Source organism: Plecotus auritus (assembly GCF_963455305.1).
Source record: "Plecotus auritus genome assembly, chromosome: 4".
Classification (NCBI taxonomy): Eukaryota; Metazoa; Chordata; class Mammalia; order Chiroptera; family Vespertilionidae; genus Plecotus; species Plecotus auritus.
The window spans coordinates 48,805,633-48,825,335 of NC_137775.1; positions in this window are offsets into that span (position 1 = coordinate 48,805,633).

Here is a 19,703-nt window from a genome sequence, read left to right on the forward strand (position 1 = left end):
AGGAAGTGCATGGAGCACCTCTCAATCCCTCCCCCACAGGCTCCTATCACAGCAAGGCTGGCAGCCGGCAGGTGGGTGGGGCAGCAGGGGGTGGGAGGGGCGAGGTGGGTGCAGTGAGGTCGTTAGCCTCCAGCCCGGGCCTGGCCAGAGGCCTAACAATCTTGCTGCTGCTGTGGCGGCTGAAGATCAGGCCCAGAGAGAGAGGCAGGGCCTGATCAGCAGCTGCCAGGGCTACTGGCAAGGCCTGGGGGGAGAGAGAGAGGCAGGGTCTGATCCGCAGCTGCTGCAGAGGCTGCAGATCAGGCCCAGAGATAGGCCCAGAGACGCTGACTGGTATAGAAACCGACTAATCAGAACCAAATCTGGGTGAACTGCGAGAAACCAATGGCTGCCTAGGAGGCAGAGCTTTTGACACTGTCTGGCATAGAAACTGACCAATCAGAACCTAATCTGGGTGAACTGTGAAGGGAGAACCTAAGGTGGGGGCTGAGGAGGAGTTTTAAGGGCAACAGCTATTTGGTGTAAGGTGTAAGAAAGTGGTTCAATTTTTTAATGACTGGTTTGGCAGCATAGTGCATATGGCTGGCTATCAGTCCAGATATAGGAATTATGTATTTTTATATGCAAAGAGCCGGCAGGGGAGAGCAGTTGGGGGCAATCAGGCCAGCAGGGGAGCAGTTAGGGGCAATCAGGCAGGCTGGCAGAGTGGTTAGGGGCAATCAGGCAGGCAGGCAGGTGAGTGGTTAGGAGCCAGCGATTCCAGATTGCGAGAAGGATGTCCAACTGGAAAGGGTGCAGGCTGGGCTGAGGGAACCTCCCCTGTGCATGAATTCCATGCACCAGGCCTGTAGTCGCTCTATAAGTAAGCAGCTAACAATGCTTTCTAACTGGTTTAAAGCAAACTGTTTGCAGTAGATTGGTGGGACATTAGCCCACTGCACAAAAATTATATTACCCAATATATTTTCAATGACAACAAAAATAAAATAATTGCCATAAAATAAATGTTTGGATTAGGATGATATATTACCAACATATTTCTATCATGTCCTATACAATTAGTGTGACTATAACCAATTAAGTGTGTTTACATATTTAATGGAGCAATGCATAACCCTTCTGGTAGACATATTGCTAAATATTCTAAAGTATACTGTTGTAAAATATGGGAAATTGGTTGATACTTAAACCACTTTTGTCTATTTTTCCAGTAATTGTGCTAACTTGAAAGAAAACCATTGTGTCTAAGCTCAAAAGACATTATATGTTAGTGCCACAGACTAAATCAAACACCACAAGTTCAAAGAATCATTTTGAAGAACAGTAATGACAGAAATTACAAAGATATGGATAAATAACTGTGTATGAGTCTTACTCCTGTAATTTTTCAAATAATGATCATTTCAAATGATTGTTTCTGATCATAGCTTAAGTAATAAATCTACACAAGGCCACATGGTGATCAAATGTATGAATCTCAATGAAATATTTCACTTTCTTTTTGTGTTCACCAAAAAGATAGCTCAAAAAAACCAGTCTGATATGACTGAAAATAGTAATGATAAATGAGAATATGTTTCTAATTGGTTAATTTCTTAATAGGTTATGTGTCCTAATCAAGAATTTCCATATTAATTTTAATATTTCTACACAAAAACAAAATATATTCTATGATATTTATACCATACTAAATTACTACATATTTTGCCCAATTCCCCAACTGGTTTTTGGCTTTTTAAAAATTTAAGATATTTTCTTATAATTCCTTTCACTCTTTGTTCATGGTTAAAAAATGAGAAGTATTAGTCACAGATATTAACTTCATGATAATATTTTATGAAGTGATAGGAAATTAGTGCATATTTTTCCTACAAACTCAATTTTTAAAGGACCAATTACATGACGGTTTTTTGTTTGTTTTGTTTAATGGAAATATTAGAAACTAGCTATGCTCCCACTAAGAGCAAGTTACTTCACTGCAGTGAATGTCCATTGTTACTTAATGTGTTGTCATAAAAAAAACAAAACACTTTTTATATAAAAATAAAATTTCATTAGAGAGTACCCTCTATTTCTATTACATTTAGTCATTTAGAAACCAAGGTAATATTGTATACTTTTCTGAAAAATATTGAAGTACATGAAATATCCTAAAACATTTCTAATTTCCACCAATTCATGTTGCATTTCAACTTTACTTTGTTTGCCTCAGTGTTACAGATTATGTACTTGGTCTTTTCATGGTCTTTAGGGCTATAATGTTATTAGCATCCCATACAAGAATTTTTATTTTTGCAAAATAATCATATGTGCCAATCCTCATTTTTCTTGTTTGAGCTTAAAATGTAGTTAAATATACAAACATATTAATTGATCTTCTATGATATTTTTTCTCTTCCTCTATATCAGGATTGATAGTGAAAATTCATGGGGGGAAACAGAATATTCAATTAATGGTCCTAAAAATTAGTTTAAAAAATTAGTTTATTCCTGTAAAAATTCAGAACCCTGTATAACAACAAAAAACTAACAACAGTGTGTTAAATACCATAAAAAAATAGAACTTTAGTATATTTCACAGAAAATTTCAAAGAACATTGCATATTCACTCCAGATCAAGTAAAAAGAATTAACAGACTGGCAGAAAATATATAAGCATATGTGAGACAAAGTATTAGGATCTAGAGCTAATTAAGAACTCATAGAAATCAATAAAGAAAAAAACTAAATTATTTTTTAAACGCAAATTATTTGAGAAGGTAATTCACAAAAGAATAAATCTGAACCTCTCCAACCTCTTCATTCCTGCTCCCAGTATTCAGGAAATGGCTCAGTGATATATTATTTCAGACCCAATAAATATGGCAAAAAATTGGAATTCTGAAAATATCAGGTGTGGTGGAATAAACATATAAAGAAAAACAGCCTGTTACTAACAGCTGATAAAAGTGTTAATTGTTAAAATCACTTCAGAGAACCAATTTAACAATATCTAATATAGATGATTAAAATTATTTGTAATGTTCAGTCAAGGTATATACTTCTAAAGACATTGTGATGTGTGCACAAAGCATGTACAAGAAGTTTATAACATCACTATTTGTAATATAGATACATAAAAAACCCAAGTGTACTATAATACATCCTATATAATAAAAGCGTAGTATGCAAATTGTCCCCTTGACCGGGAGTGTGACCAGGGGGCAGGGCCAGCTGGGAGAAGAAAGGGAGTACCTGGCTGGCAGCTGCTAGGGACCCTGCCAGTGCACGAATTTCATGCACTGGGCCTCTAGTTAATAAATAAAATGGCATTAAATGGAATGTCATTAAGTAGCAAAAGTAAATAAATGGAGCCACAAGTCTCAGATTTATAAAAATATGTTATGCAAAAAATAAGTTGCTGAAACATTTTTGTAGTAAGAGTCATGTTAACTTAAAAATATATAGCCTGCCAGCCGGTGTGGCTCAGTGGTTGAGGGTTGACCTATAAACCAAGAGGTCATCATTTGATTCCCTGTCAGGGCACATGTCCAGGTTGCGCAATCCCTAGTAGGGGGCAAGCAGAAGGCAGCCAATGAATGACTCTCATCATTGATGTTTTTATCTCCCTCTCCCTTCTCTGAAATCAATAAATATGTATTTATATACATATTTATACATATACTTATATATAGTCTATGCTATATGTTGTTTAAATATATTTATTACAAATATAAAGAGACAAACTCAGGATGGAAGTTAATTCTTGGGAAGAATAAGGTATTAGACAAACATATGGGTTTTATTTATTTATTTATTTATTTATTGTTGTTAATGCTCTCCCAAGGATATTCTCCCAGTGATTTTTTAGAAAGAGGGAAAGGGACAGAGAGTGACATATCCATTGGTTGCCTCCCACATGTGCCCAGACCAGAGTCAGAGATGAAACCTGCAACTGCGGTACATGCCCTTGACGGGAATCAAACCTGGGACCCTTCAGTCCCAGGGCATACGTTCTACTCATAGAACCAATAAGGCCAGGGAACACGTGTTTTTAATTATTTTAAAGTTTTATTTCTGAGGCTGGGTGGTATAAAAATGAATATTTATTATATAATTTACTAGAGGCCCGATACATGAAATTCATGCACGGGGGGGGGGGGGGGGGGGGGTGTCCCTCAGCCCAACCTGAACCCTCTCCAATCTGGGAACACTTGGAGGATGTCTGACTGCTGGCAGTCGGACATCCCTCTCATAATCCGGGACTGCTGGCTCCCAACCGCTTGCCTGCCTGCCAGCCTGATCACCCCCTAACCACTCCCCTGCCAGCCTGATTGATACCTAACTGCTCCCCTGCCAACCTGGTTGCCCCTAAGTGCCCTCCCCTGCCAGCCTGGTCACCCCTAAGTGCCCTCCCCTGCTGGCCTGATTGCCTCTAACAGCCTCTGCCTTGGCCCCCACCACCGTGGCTTTGTCTGGAAGGACGTCCGGATGGATGTCCGAAAGATGTCTGGTCTAATTAGCATATTATCCTTTTATTAGTATAGATAACATATATGCCCCTAAAAAGTTATATTATGCCCTAACCGATTTGGTTCATTGGATAGAGCGTCAGCCTGAAGACTGAAGGGTCCCAGGTTCGATTCCAGTCAAGGGCATGTACCTTGGTTGTGGGCACATCCCCAGTAGGGGGTGTGCAGGAGGCAGCTGATCGATGTTTCTCTCTCATCAATGTTTCTAACTCTCTATCCCTCTCCCTTCCTCTCTGTAAAAAATCAATAAAATATATTTTTAAAAAGTTATATTATTTTACACACTTTAAATTATACAGTACATATTCAACCTCTTTTTTTTTTTCTAAATATATCTTATTGATTTTTTTCATGGAGAGGAAGGGAGAGGAATAGAGAGTCAGAAACATTGATGAGAGAGAAACATCAATCAGCTGCCTCCTGCACACCCCCAACTGGGGATGTGCCTGCAACCAAGGTATATGCCCTTGACCGGAATCAAACCTGGAACCCTTCAGTCCACAGGCCGATGCTCTATCCACTGAGCCAAACTGGTTAGCCCCCATTCCCCCCACATACACACACTTCTTTTATTTTTCTTTTTAGATTATCCACATTTGTAGATATGGCATTAATTTATTTTTCCATTGGTTTTTAGAGAGAGTGGAAGGGAGAGGGATTGAGAGAGAGAAACCTCAATGTAAGAAACATCCCTTCAATTGTCTTCCTTAGGACCTTAGGAGCCCTGACCAGGGATCCAACTTGAAACCCAGGATGTGCCAGGTATGTTCCCTGACCTGGAATCGAACCTGCAACCTTTCCGTGCACAGGACCATGCTCACGCTCAACCAACCTATCCTCTTTAGCCTGGCTGTTATACAATTTCTGGAATTTTATTTCAATTAATTCTCGCAAAGTCTGTGGTTTAGGTAATATTCACATTTTGCTGATAAGGAAAAAAACAAAACACCAACCTCTTCGTTTTGAGACATTATTCTTCCCTCATTGCTGTGTTTCCCTGCCAGCCCTAGAAAGGCTCTTGACAGCTGTTTCACTGGGTATCCACAGTCAGAAGCATTCTCCTCACCACTACCCTCTCTAAAGCCTCCTCTGCACTGGTACTGAGGCTGTCCTGGAGGACGCAAAGGCTAGGTAACAGAGACAATGACAGGATTTGGACCAGTGGAGCCACCGTATCCGCCTCTCCCCTCTCAGCCTTTCTCCACGGGCTGGAGAAGGCGGGGCCAGCAACTTCCAGCAGCACTGAGCTTCCGAATAGGCCAAGGTTTGCGGTGCTAGTTCTTTGGACACCGGAAGTGCTGCAGTCTCTCCCTCTCCAGAGCCGCTGTGGCCCCCAAGGTTATAGGGCTGCCCTGGAAGTCCTCTGCACGCCTCCCATCCGGGGCAAACATGGCAGTGGACTCCGCGATGGCACTGCTATTTTTAGATACTTTTAAACACCCCAGCACTGAGGTAAGACTTAGCTTCTTGATTCAGACTCTGCTTCTCCACTGTGGGACATGTACAAAAAAATCCTTAGGTATGCTTCAAATTTCCCTCCTGCTGGTGGCCTTAAATTCCGCCGTACACACCCCCTCCCCCCAGCTGGGTGTAGGCACCACGTCTGCAGGAGATCATCTGTGGCCAGGACATTTCTCTGCCTTATCTTAGGCTCCTGCGTCTTTGGTCGAGTTGGCTGTTCTGCTTGCTTTGCTCCCCTGTCCCCTTACCCCCGTCAGCTTTGGGCCTTGAAAATATCTTGGTTCTCAGGTTTAACTCAGGTGGTGTTTGGGAGGGTCTCAGACTGCCTGTGTTTGACAGCAGTTCCGGAGACGGATCAGGTCACGATGGCTTCGTGATTCCTAAATCCCTCCTCCCAGGTCCTTTTTCTAATGGAGTTAGGTTGCCCAGATGTGACACTCATTCGGTTTAGGATTCACCCATAAGGACATGACATATTTGCACGGAACAGCTTTTGCTTGGAGGATACCTGCGAGGAGGGGAATCAGCGGTGAAAGAAACCAATGGCGGATTTGGAACCCCCAGACAGGGAACCTCGCTCACTCCCCGTATGTCTCCCCACTGCACTCCCTGCATGTCTCCCTCAGCAGCAGGCCTGGGTGTGCAGGAGGCTTGGCTTCCTTCGTCACCTGGCAACAAAGGAAGCTAAGCTCCACCGGCTCTGTGGCTCAGGCCCACACTGCCATCTTTGTGGCTATGGGCGCTGCCATATTTGTGGCTATGGGCGCCACCATATTTGTTGCAGAGTGATGGTTAATTTGCATATTACCCTTTTATTAGATAGGATATTTTCTAGTGCCTAATATATTTTATAATTAATATATGTTTATGTTGATTTTTCCATATCTATATTCATAATTCTAACCATACATTATCATAAACACACATATCAGTAGACAAAACTGATATACATCTAATATAATACCTGTTTAAGAAAATTCAGACTTTAAAAGAAGTGGTTAACAGGTATAATAAACCAAGTTCAATCTTTTTCCCTTATTACTTGAGGCCAAGTATCCTTTTTTCCCATCTTTTAAAGTAATATTTATTACAAATAATCAACAAAATATACAAAATGATATATTTTTATACTACATACAGGCAGAAATGTAAAAGGGAAATTATTGCAATTTATTTCTAATCTGTGTGCAATGACAGCTCTGTGTTGTGTCCTCATTACAGGCTGTGAATCTTAAAAACACTGTCCTGCTTCCTGATTGCAAAGGTTGTGTGCTATTTAAAAGCCCCATAAATCAGGTGAATAACCCTTTATTCAGTAGCCTTTCCTAAGTAAAAACAACTTCTTTTGGGGAAAAAACAAAACAGAGGGTGCAATGTTCATTAAGGCGTTATTAACAATAATTTTATGAACTGTCATTCTTTTTTCCAACCAAATTAGATAAGTGAATAGTTAACTATGCCATGAACACTAGTGCAAGCCAGAACATTAGGCTTATACTTAGGTTACTGGTGTGAAATAATCTTGTTCCTAATGATGATTTCCATGTTGATATTCTACACAAGTCAGAAAGCATGGTGCAATTTATTTTAGGTTTACAATCTCCCCAACAAATATCATGCCATGTCTCACTGCTGCCTATCTGAGAATTAAATAATATTAAATCCCTCCCAACCAATATATTCATTTGTCCTCTGATTCCATACCATAGACATATCCTTAGCTTCAATATTCAATTTAAGAAAAATTTCAATTGGAGTCCGACCCCTCTCTATGACGTGCATTGACCACCAGGGGGCAGAGCAGAATATGGAGGGTGTCAGCAATGCAGCACTGGCAGCGGCACTGCCAGCCCCGATGGGCCCCAACAAGAGTGGGACCGCAGCAGAATGGTGGAGCAGGTGAGCGGGCGGCAGCAGGCCAAGGTGGGGTGCCAGGTGGGGCTGTGGGGCTGCAAGGCTGGGGGCTCAAGCTGGGGCTTTGAGGCTGGGGGCATGAGCTGAGGCCCAATCCCCGCAGGCCACCCCAAGGGACCCCACCCTTGCACGAATTCGTGCATTAGGCCTCTATCTATCTATAAATATATATAAAAGCCCAGCGACCATTACAGCGGAACGACCAGAACAACCCATTGACCAGTTGCTATGATGTGCACTGATGACCGGAGGCAGACGCTCAATGCAGGAGCTGACCCCTGGTGGTCAGTGCGCTCCCACAGGGGGAGTACCGCTCTGCCAGAAGCCGGGCTCATGGCTGGTGACCCATGGCAGCACTACCAAGCGGTGGCAGCAGGCGCAGCAGCTGGGATGTGTGTGAGCCATGTGGCACCCGAACTTGGTTTGGGCTCCCCTCTGGCCGCCTGCCACTTGCCGCACCACTACATCCCCCAATGGATTGAGAGAGGGCACAGGCCAGGCTGACGCTCAATGCAGGAGGAGGGGCATGGGGGCGCAGTGAGGCCTGGAGGCGCATGCTATGGCCCAGGGATCCCAGGCACCGCAAGCCCAGAGCTTGCTTTCCAATAAAACAAAAAAAAATTTGAGGAAAAAAAAAAAGCAGCCAGACACCGCCACCCTGGGAAGAGGGGCTCCAGGAGGGGAAAGCCTCCCCAGGCCCTTCCCAGCCCTGCTGGCATGCTGCAAAGGACCACACACCAACCATGGTGGCACCCCCACCCTGCTGCCCCTTGGTTCCGTGGCTCGCAGTGACTGACTGATGACGTGCAGGAAGCGCAGCCCCTCCAGCTCCAAAGCCAGTCGCGCCAACAGCTGCTCCCGTCCCGCTCCATGACAGACGCAGCACTGCCAGGCTGCACTGCATCAGCTCTGGCTTCCAGCTTTCTGCCCACCCCTTCGTACACTACATGCGCTCGGGGGCATGGCTTCTGCCTCCCTGGCCAATAGCGCTGCAGCACAGCCAGAGAGTGGCAGGACACAGCCACCATGGCTGACTGGGCATTGATTTGGCCATGTGACTGACGTCCAAGTACAGTTACACTGTTTACATTTCTAGGGAAGCAGGGCAGCCCGCTCCTGCCGCCCACGTCACCTTGCAGACTAAGAAAGGCCCACTGATCTCCATGTTTCTCCTCCCATCTGGAATCAAAACCTCTTGGGGATGAATGATCCCAGCGATAGCCCCAACACACACTCAGTGTCACTGTCACAGACATTCCCAGTCATTACAGCCCGTTCCTCAGCCTGCAGTGCCCTGCTCCACCCACTGCTACTCCTCACCTGTCACCCCCTGAGGACCACCTTATGTTATCCTATTTGAAATGTGAGCAAGATCTCAAATGCCCCCCTATCCTTTTTTTTTTCCAAAAGCTTCCTTGCCCTATCTTTCTTCCTCTAAAATAACCTTGCATTTTAAAAATATATATTTGATTGATTTTGGAGAGAGAAATGAAGATAGAAACATCAATGATGATAGAGAATCATTGATTGGCTGCCTCCTGCATGTTCCAAACTGTGGATCGAAACCTCCCGTGGCCCTTCCCCGCAGCTGGCAGGCCCTGATTGGCAGCAAGGAAAGGAGACAGGGGAGGCAGGGAGGCAGGGAACCTGATCAGCCCTGATTGCCGGCAAGGCCTAGGGACCCTACATGTGCGCGAATTTCATGCACTGGGCCTCTAGTTTTTATATAAATCCCTAGATGCATTTGTTCATCACTGCTTTATTATTCAGAAACTATATTCTCTGCACTGTGCTAATCTCTGATGTTACTATGTTCAGAATGAACACAATGTCTCTACTTTGTAGAAATTTACAATCTATTGAGAAGTGAACAAACAGAGCTAGTCAGTAGGCGGAAGGAATCAACTCTCCTTCAGAGAGGCATCTAACTCTAAATTTTAGGAAGCCACCAGCAGACTTTCTGAAGGAGAGCTCATCAGCTGTGCTATGAAGAAAGAGCAGGAGTTGTTTGGCAAGTAAAGAGTTAAGGGTGGGTAGAGTGGGGAAAGCTATTCTAGGCAGAGGTGGGCAGCCAGGAACTCAGCTTTCAGTTGAGAGAAAGTATTTCTGAGACTGATTCTTTAGGTTAAAACTCCCATTGCACCTTGAGAATGTTATGCTAAGTGAAATAAGTCAGTCAGGAAATGCTAAGAGCCATATGATTTTACTCACATGTGGGATATAAAACTGGAACTCCTGAACACAAAAAGCAGTGTGGTGGCTGCCAGAGGGAAGATGGTGGGGGAGAAGATTTGACTTTGGGTGTTGGGCACATGGTGCAATATACAGATCTTGTGACATAGAAACCCACACGTGAAACCATATGATCATGTTGACCAATGCAATCCCAATAAAATTAATTTTTTAAAAAACCTCCCATTGGAACAGTAACTAAATCCTCATATATAATTACAAAAAATACATAGTGGATTCTCAATTTATTTATTTCTCTTCATTCAAAATGATACACAAACTTGCATTGCAAAACATCCATTACTAATCCCACTCTATATTTATCAGTGTTTCATTAAGGATTTAGATGCTTTAAACATGATAACAAGCAGTTGTTGTTTTTTTTGCTGAACAGTGTTGGTTTCTACATCTATTGAAGCATATCCACTATCCTATAACTTTTCTTAGAGGTAATGCATTTCATATTTATCTCTCCCTCAACATCTAGAAGAGAGATCTGGAAATAGTGCGCACTTAGCAAGAATGAGTAAAAACAAATATCCTACTTAGGACTGTAATTTTAACAAATTGGCAATAATAGTTTTTGTTTTGTTTTTAGGATTTTAGGCAATTAGGTCTTACTAATACAATGTTTTCAATTTAAGATTAAAAACTCAATGTCATTGAATATTAATATTCATATATAGGAGTATGTCTCTCGTAGGTACAAATATAAATCTATATATATAAAGAAGTAATACATAAATTAGGCTGGAACGCCATAACGGTCACGACCAGCTCAGGAGGAGGGAATCCGGGTGCGGGCCAGAGCCTGAGAGAACAACACACAGGGCAACCTGGCCCTGGAGCCGGAGAGAACAACACGCAGGGGGCCGGAGTGAAGACACAAACCCGCAGGGGGGCCGGCCCCCAGCAGCCCCGTGGCTGCGATACTGGGCTGCTGGGGCCAGGCCAAGCCAAGCCGCCCGCGGTCCCAGGCGAAGAAGCTGCTCCGCCTACCAGCCTGCGCTATGGACCTGTTCCGGCACATGGCGTGGAGTCTGGGGCCTCTAGCCTGCAGCCACAGGAAGTCTCCCTCTCCCCAGAGTTAGGAGCACCAGGCCAGGTCCACCCATCGGCCCGGTCCTGACTGCGGGGGTGAGTTCCTGCAGGCTGGGGTTTGACCCCCACGATTAGCAGTAGGAGACCGGTGCCTTTGTTATTGCTGTGTGTCCGGGTTTTAATTGGACAAATGCCCGGCGGTCCCAGGCGAAGAAGCTGCCCGGCGGTCTTGGGCGAAAAAGCCGCCTGTGGTCCCAGGCGCCAGCTTAGCAAAATCTTGCAGGAGGAGAATTCTGTCTGGGTTTCCCCAAATTCTCTCAGCCCCTACTCACCCCTCTGTAAAGGCGAAGAACAAGTGAGGCCTCTTAAATAAAAATCAGAGGTCTCCAGCAACGGTGGGCCTCTCTCATCACAGTCATTTGGACTGGCATTTGAGTATTTATCTAGGCACCATGACAGAGAAACACAAGCTCAAGTCATGATCTCTGTCCTTAAATAATTCACAATCTTATTAAAGCGAGTGGATAAAAGCGCAGTAATGACATGAGAATGTAAGGCAACAATACAGAGAGGAACAGAGGCAATTGCTAGGGTGATTTTCCAACAATTAGTACCAAGAGTATGTGCAGTGAATTAAATAAAAAAAAAATGTGTGGAAGTAGCTGCTTCATGAGTATGGCATCCCTTCCTATTTTAAAGGAAGCTGAGTTCCATGTGAGCTGTGTACTATGCTATGATATCTGAGGCACAGGACAAGGGAGGCCCTAAGTGTACTATGCTTTGATATTTGAGACATTCTTTATTGTTCAATGTGATTTATTTCTGTACGCCTCAGTTTTGTAATAGTTAAATTACTAGAATAATACATCTTGCTATAAAATATTACTAGAAGATCAAATGATCAGGTGACATTTATTGTTATTTTCTATAAATGAACACAATCTCTGGTATGCTAAAGTGATAGGTATTATAGAGATATTCAGATAGGGAGACCTACAGGCTTGATTACAATGAGGCTTACTATCACCACCCAAATTTATTGCTTAAAAAAAAAGCAGGGAGCCAACTAGAAACTGAACTAAACATAAGCCCTTGAAGGGCAAATGTAAATTGGATAAGCTTCGCTATTACAAGAGCAACAAGAAAAAATTCAGACGTAAGAATGAGAAGCACATTGCATCCACTCTAAGTTGCTGCTAAAGAGAAAGAATGGTATACTATGAAAATACTTAATACAGATTGTAAAGAGATTTGTTCAAAGAGGATTTCCTAGAGTAGAGCGTATTTCAGTTAATTTTTTTAATTGTGAAAAGGTTAGCTAGATAAGAAAAAGGTGTAGGGGTCCTGAATTGCAGAGGGTGCAGGCCGGGCTGAGGGACACCCCCCCCCCCATGCACGAATTTTGTGCACCAGGCCTCTAGTATATGAATAATGAGTTTTTAAATGGAATCATAGGGTTTTTATACTAATTGTTAATAACTAAGGCCTTTAAATAAATAAAAAATGCTATATAACTTACAATATATCTATCAGAAATGTTTATTTTTAACACTAAGTTCCTTTGAGTTTTATCTGGCTAATAAGTGAATTTCAATATTTACAAATCATTTTGTTGCATTATTTTTAAAATTTTTGTTCCAATTAATGGGAATTAAACACTTGTTAGCTTCACCAAAAAAGTGTGTGTGTTTATAGAAAATTCACACTCAAAATGAAAACCAAAACTGCTATAGGAAGCTCAGGGATTTAGACATCAGAGGCAACTGGAACCAGGTCTTTAATGCTTTGGGAACACTCTTCATTAATTTCCTTTGATTCTTTCGACATGCTATTAGTGTATCCTGTCTTTGCAGACTTGCACTTTCCATGTGGCCACAGACAGTTCCCAAGTGATACCACTTTATCCATCAGAGAGAGAAAGAGTACTTTTCAAGTCACAAATTTCCAGAGAATGTGTTATGATGAGCCAGGCTTAGGTTGAGTGTTTATTTCTGGGACAACAGTGCACAGAAGAAGTTACTATATTATTAGACCAACTTGAGTCAGGAAGTGAGTTTGGTGGGGGTACCTAGTATATCATTTAGGTGGGGCAATACCCAGCTGAAGGTGAGCAAGCTGAGTAGCTAGTTATGAGCATAAATACTAATTCCAATTATCTTCCACTTATAATAATAACTAGTGACCTGGTGCATGAAATTTGTGCACATTTAAAGGGGATTAGAGGAAATAATTTAATATTGCTATTTGCCCTTTCTCTATAATAGAAGTGTCAGAGATGAAAGAAAATTAGTAAAATATATATGAAAACCTTCCTCCTGTCAGAGTCTGGGGCACACCATGGGACCCAGAGTCAAGTCCCCACCCACCCACATGCACCTCAAAATCGCGTGAGACCCAGACCCAGCCAGCTCCCCCCCCCCCCATTGCGCTAGATCCAGACCCAGCCAGTCCCACCCTTGTCAAGCTCTGCTGGGCAGGGGGTGTAGCCTCAGGTCCCCTGGCCCGGCGCCAAGACAGGGGGCATGGCCTGAGGTCCCCCAGCCTAGACCGGGGTGGGGGGAATGCCTTGAGGTCCTCCATCAAGCCCTGCCAGGTGGGGGACATGGCCTGAGATCCCACATCCATCCCTACCAGGCGGGGGGGGGGGGGGTGAGGGAGGGGCGCAGCCTCAGGTCCCTGCTGATTGCTCGTTAAGGCTACTTATGGGAACTTGGCCTCAGCTGTGGGTGCAGCCATCTTTGTGATGGAGTGATGGTTAATTAGCATATTCCCTCTTTATTAGCTAGGACAATAAAGATTACACATTTGTTGCCCAGTGAATTTCAGCAAATGATTTCCATATTCCTCTTTTAATATATGGAGGAAATGTTCTATGTTGAATGTATATTCCTTGTATCACATTAAGGCACCTAAAGTGAAACAGACATGATTCATAGTTTATTAGGATCCCTAATGCCTGCTCATTTTACAGTATAAATTATCCTATATAAAAGGGTAATATGCAAATTGACCCTAATGGCAGAACAACTTGGAACGACCGGTCGCTATGACGCACACTGACCACCAGGGGGTAGACGCTCAATGCAGGAGCTTCCCCCTGTTGGTAACGGCACTACCACAGGGAGAGTGCCGCTCAGCCAGAAGCCGGCTCCTGGCTGGCCAGCGCAGCGGTGCTGGCAGGAGCCTCTCCTGCCTCCGCAGCAGCACTAAGGATGTCCGACAAATGGCTTATGCCTGCAGGGAGTGGGCCTAAGCCATTAGTTGGATATCCCCTGTTGACTCCCGGGCTGCCAGAAGGGCACAGGCCGGGCTGAGGGACCCCCCTGAGTGCACAAATTTTTGTGTACTGGGCCTTTAGTGATATATATAGGGAGGTGTCCAATAAAAGGTAGAAGGTAGAGTTGAAAACCATCCTAGACATCACTGGTGTTGTATAAGGATAACCATGCAAAAACAAGTCAGTTAGGTTGTCTTTAAACTAGCGAAACCTGTCACAACAGATGTCATTAGTCATCTGTAGATGAAATCAAGAGACTAATAATTAAACCATGTAGGGACTTTGCTAAAATGAGAAACAGCTTTGGTTAGGCCAACTTGAGAATTCTGGACTGATCAACATTTGTATTTTTCACTGTAAATTAATAAATCATCATTTGATGTTTAATGTAGCATTCTCTGTGAATGTGATAAATGGATGTCCAGCTGTGTGGGACCTGTGAACTCTTGGTGTGCTGCCCAAAACAAATTGCTGATCCTGAGAGGCAGAGGGCTAGGCCCTGGGAATGGCAAGTTACTGATGGAGAGATAATATGTGGGTGACCTCTGGGTGGTCAGTCTGCATAACTCCCCATCTCATTATACACTGCCTTCAAAATGCAAAAGATGCACTTAATTTGTTTTGGTAGTTTTTTCTACAAATATGATCATTAAACAATTATTAAGCATACATTTCCAGAGAAAACAGTGGAGCTTTGCCCCCCTTTTCCTTTGTAATTGATTTCTAAGGGAAAACATTTTCATCACTTTTTAAGGAGCCCACGGTCTTCCTACCATGTCAGCATCAGACCCCTGATTATATTTCATTCTGGGCTTACTGTGCACAGTCTGTTGGCTGCAAACATATATTTCTGCCAAGTTAAGTTTGTATATGTGTCTGTTTTTCTATATAATGGAATGTTTATGCCACCGAAGGGTTTAAATGGCATAACTTTGAAATAAAAACTTACAGATCCCCAAAGTGACTCTAAACAGGATCAGGCAAAGCTTATAAAAAACAAACAAATAATCTTAATCTCATTTTGTCTTTGTACTCTTTTTAAAAAATGATTCTTAGTAAAGTTACAGAAAGCAGTATTGGCAGCAATTTCATTGCTATGTTATCAGCAATGAAAGAAGACATAGGAATCAGTCACTAATCATTAAATCTTTTTTATAATCCACTAAAATATTACATAGTTGATTTCTTCAACCCTATTAAGCCCTAATATCTAGGTTGTTTTTGTTAATAAAACACATCTTTCAATCACAGAACAATTTATAATAGTACCTCAACACTAGACTAGATGTTAAAATAATGTTGTTTTATATAAATATTATGGTAGGCTTTGCCTTTAGTTTTTTATTTATTTGCATTGCACTGAAGCCACTGTGAAGCTCTCCAAACAAGGTATGTTTTCAAATGAGAGCAAATAGGGTAACTGTATTCATGGAAAATATAACATTATTTATTTTTCATTATAACATTAAGATCAAATATACACCCATAAAGACAATAGTAACTTCTGACGCACAACTGAAATCCACAAGTTGCTGACATCATGCCCTTTATTCCACTATTTTTCCACCTGGACTTCTCCCCCAGTTTTTCCCTATCAACCTGTAGAGAAAAGGAGTAGTCATCTTTTTACCCTCCAAGGGCCAGATGAAACTTTACATGCTTCAGAAACTCAAGGTAACTGAGACCAACCCTTCACAGTGTGTCCGCTGTGCACTAAGCAACTCTTCCCCACTTGCCTCGCACTTGTGTATACTGCTTTGCATTGTTCCCAGGTTGCTTCACATGTGTGTCATTCTCCCCAAACTGGCTTTAAGTTTACTGTACAAAGGCACAGTCATATTTTCTACTTTTCCCTTCTCCTGTGGATCAGCTATATGTCCCACAGTACCTTAGCAATTTGTTATTGTCATACATATATAGGTGTCCTAAAAACGTATACACACACTTTGAATAATTATAAAGGCAGTGTTTAAGATATATTTCATTTTCAAAATTGAGCTATCAGCTGTCATAGTGTGTGTACATTCTTTGGGACACCCTGTAGTAGGCATTTACTAGAACTAAAACAGATGAATTGATGTTTTTTTCTATTCTTTTAAAAATCAATTTATAATTTTTCCTAGGTTTATTTGCATTCCATTCTTTCTCAAAAATAAAAGGAAGAGAATATGAAGAATCAGATTAATAACAAACTCTTTGAAACAACACAGGAGAGCATATATAATTCAAAAAATAAGTACATATAAAATGGAGAACCAATATATATTTCTGGTCAGATCCTTGTTCTCTGTTTTCATATAAAGATATCAAAGTTTATGAATAAATGTTTATTAATATATGAATAAAATCAAATAGGTTAAGTCTAAATAGGTGATTGGTAGGTTACAATGTATGCTTAGGGAATACAAACAAACAATTAAAAAATGGGCAGAGGACCTAAACAGACACTTCTCCCAAGAAGACATGTGAATGGCCAACAGATATATGAAAAGATGCTCAACTTCACTCACTATTAGAGAAATACAAATCAAAACTACAATGAGATACCACCTCACACCTGTTTGAATGGCTATTACCAACAAGATGAATTCATTTTTAGATTACAGAAGCTGTACCATTAGGAGGGAAAATATAGGAGTGGAAAACAAGTCAGAACAGAACTTGTATAACACAGTCATTTCAATATTTTCTGGATTTGATCTGCATGTTTGGTTTGGCTTCTACAATCTACTCAATATTTGCAAAATTAAGTCCTCGGTATCTTACAAAGAAGTAGTATAGGAAGCTTGGACCCTGCTGCTAGACTTGGGTCTGAATCCTAATTTACTACTACTTACTAGCTTATGAACTTGGACAAGTTCCTTAATCTCCCTAGACCTCAGTAAAATGAAGAGAGTATTTTGAGAATTAAATTTCTTAATACATTTAAAGTTCTAAGAAGAATCTCTAGACTATAGTAAATATTGAATACATGTCTATTATTATAATCATTATTATTCAGTTTTCATAAAAATCCAGCTTTGCTCTTGTTTTGACTCTCACTGTTACAGTTTACATATAAGAAAGAGTATAGAAAGATCTATTCCATCTTCAATGATTTAATCCCAGGATCTAAATACATTTTTTTACTCAATCATGGTGTTTCTTTAAAAAAGTGTTCTTGTCCTGCTGGTGCGGCTCAGTGATTGAGCATCAACCCATGAACCAGGAGGTCATGGTTCCATTCCCACTCAGGGCACAAGCCTGGGGTTGCAGGCTTGATCCTCAGTATGGGGCGTGCAGGAAGCAGCCTATCCATGATTCTCTCTCAGCATTGATGTTTCTAACTCTCCCTCTCCCTTCTTTTCTCTGAAATCAATAAAAACATATTGTTTGTTTGTTTTTTTAAAGTTTTCTTAGAGGACTGTGTTATTTGCTAAGAAATTTAAATTCACAACCATGCTTTACACACTGCCCCTGTTAAGGAAGCTCCAAAGTTAATCCTGAAACTAACATAATGGCTAGACTGCTGTACATAATCCAAAAGGAAAAAAATTTTTTCTTTTGCATTAGAATGTAATGTCCTTTTGTCCTTTCACCACTACTTCTAACGAGGATCCCAGGAGGTTCTAGGTAAGGAGAAACATTGAGATTGTACTCAAGTAGCATTTTTATGTGAGCATTTCTAGCAAATTGCCTCAGTTTATTAGAGCAAGACCTGTATTTTCAAGTCCTCTCTAAATTATTGTTATTTCTCACTCTAAGTCAGGGGTGGGGAACGTCTGGCCCACTGGCCATTTAAGACCTACAAAGTCATTTGGTCTGGCCCTACCAAGGCATTAGGAGTGAGTTAATTAAAGGTTCAACCAAATATAGCAGGCAAATTTTTAAGATGATAATTTTGTATGACCCTCAAATGATGTTATAAATATCCAAATAGGCCTTGGCAGAAAAAAAGGTTCCATACTCCTGCTCTAAATGAATATTCAGATTTGCATATAATTCCATAAGCACAATTTTGTGTCTTTTGTGTTTAACAGGGTGAGAGTGCCCCCTCTCAGAAACTTTATGTGATCAGGACCCACAATACCTGGATCTGTCCTTTCTCCCACATTGGCTGATATTTCTTGACATAATTCACCTTCCTGCAGTGGTCTTCTTTGGTATTTGGAGGAAAAGCTTATTTGTACAAGTAGGAATAATAAATACAAATATTCAATTTTAAAGTTTTCAATGCATTTCACAAACATTATGTGATGGATCTTACTACAAAATGTAGATAAGGGAGATATTGATATCACCTTTCTATTACCGATGAAATAAATTAAATTTACACATATTAGTTAATTCATATATACACCTTCTATTAAGCTCAATCTGAGGACAGGCAAAGAGATCCTAGTGTTATTCTGACATGATATTCTACTTCTAAAAATGCATCCTTTATTCTGTGAGAAACAACTGAAAATTCATTTGAAGGAAACCAGGTTCTGCATCATATTTACCAATATTTTATTTATCCCACATAAACTAAAAGTATGCCAAAAGAATACTAGTTCACTAAAATAACAAGAGAATTGAAAAGTGAACATTACACATATAAGGCTCATGAAAATTAAATATATCTGGCTTATTTTGAATTTTTAAAAATGTAGTCAAGATTTAATTGAATTTTGTTTGGTTTGTTTGTTTTTTTGAATTTAACTAAATGAAAATCATTTGAGTATATATCATTTTTAAATAATTTTAAAATATTTTTCTAGGATGATTGCTTTTATTTTTAAAATAAGCTGCAAAGCCGCAGAGCCCCACAGAGAAATAACAGCAATACCACACAAGGTGGTTAAACAGCTTATGAATTAAGCTCCATCTAAACAAATTTCTTTGTAAGTAATTTATATTGTATGGTAAACTTGTATCCAACTAGAACAGCAAATTAAAACATTAATCACATGTATAAAATTTAGGGCCTTGTGCATATAGAAAAAATATTAGGGAAATACATTTTCTTGTATTGCTGAAATAAATATCCCACATATGGAATCCAGTCTAATCCTTCTCATTATAGTGTGGATGAAGATGAACATTAAGTCCATATACCATTTCTTCCTGAATTAGTCGATAGCTCATTTTAGTAGGTAGCACATATTTCCAAACCTGAAATGCCCATGTTCAGTCAGATTTGCAGTTCCCTTTCCCTGGCTGCCAGGGCTTTCCATCACTGTTAGGTAACCACTGTGATTATTCCATCTCACATACTGATGAGATGGCAAAACAGTTACAAGCTT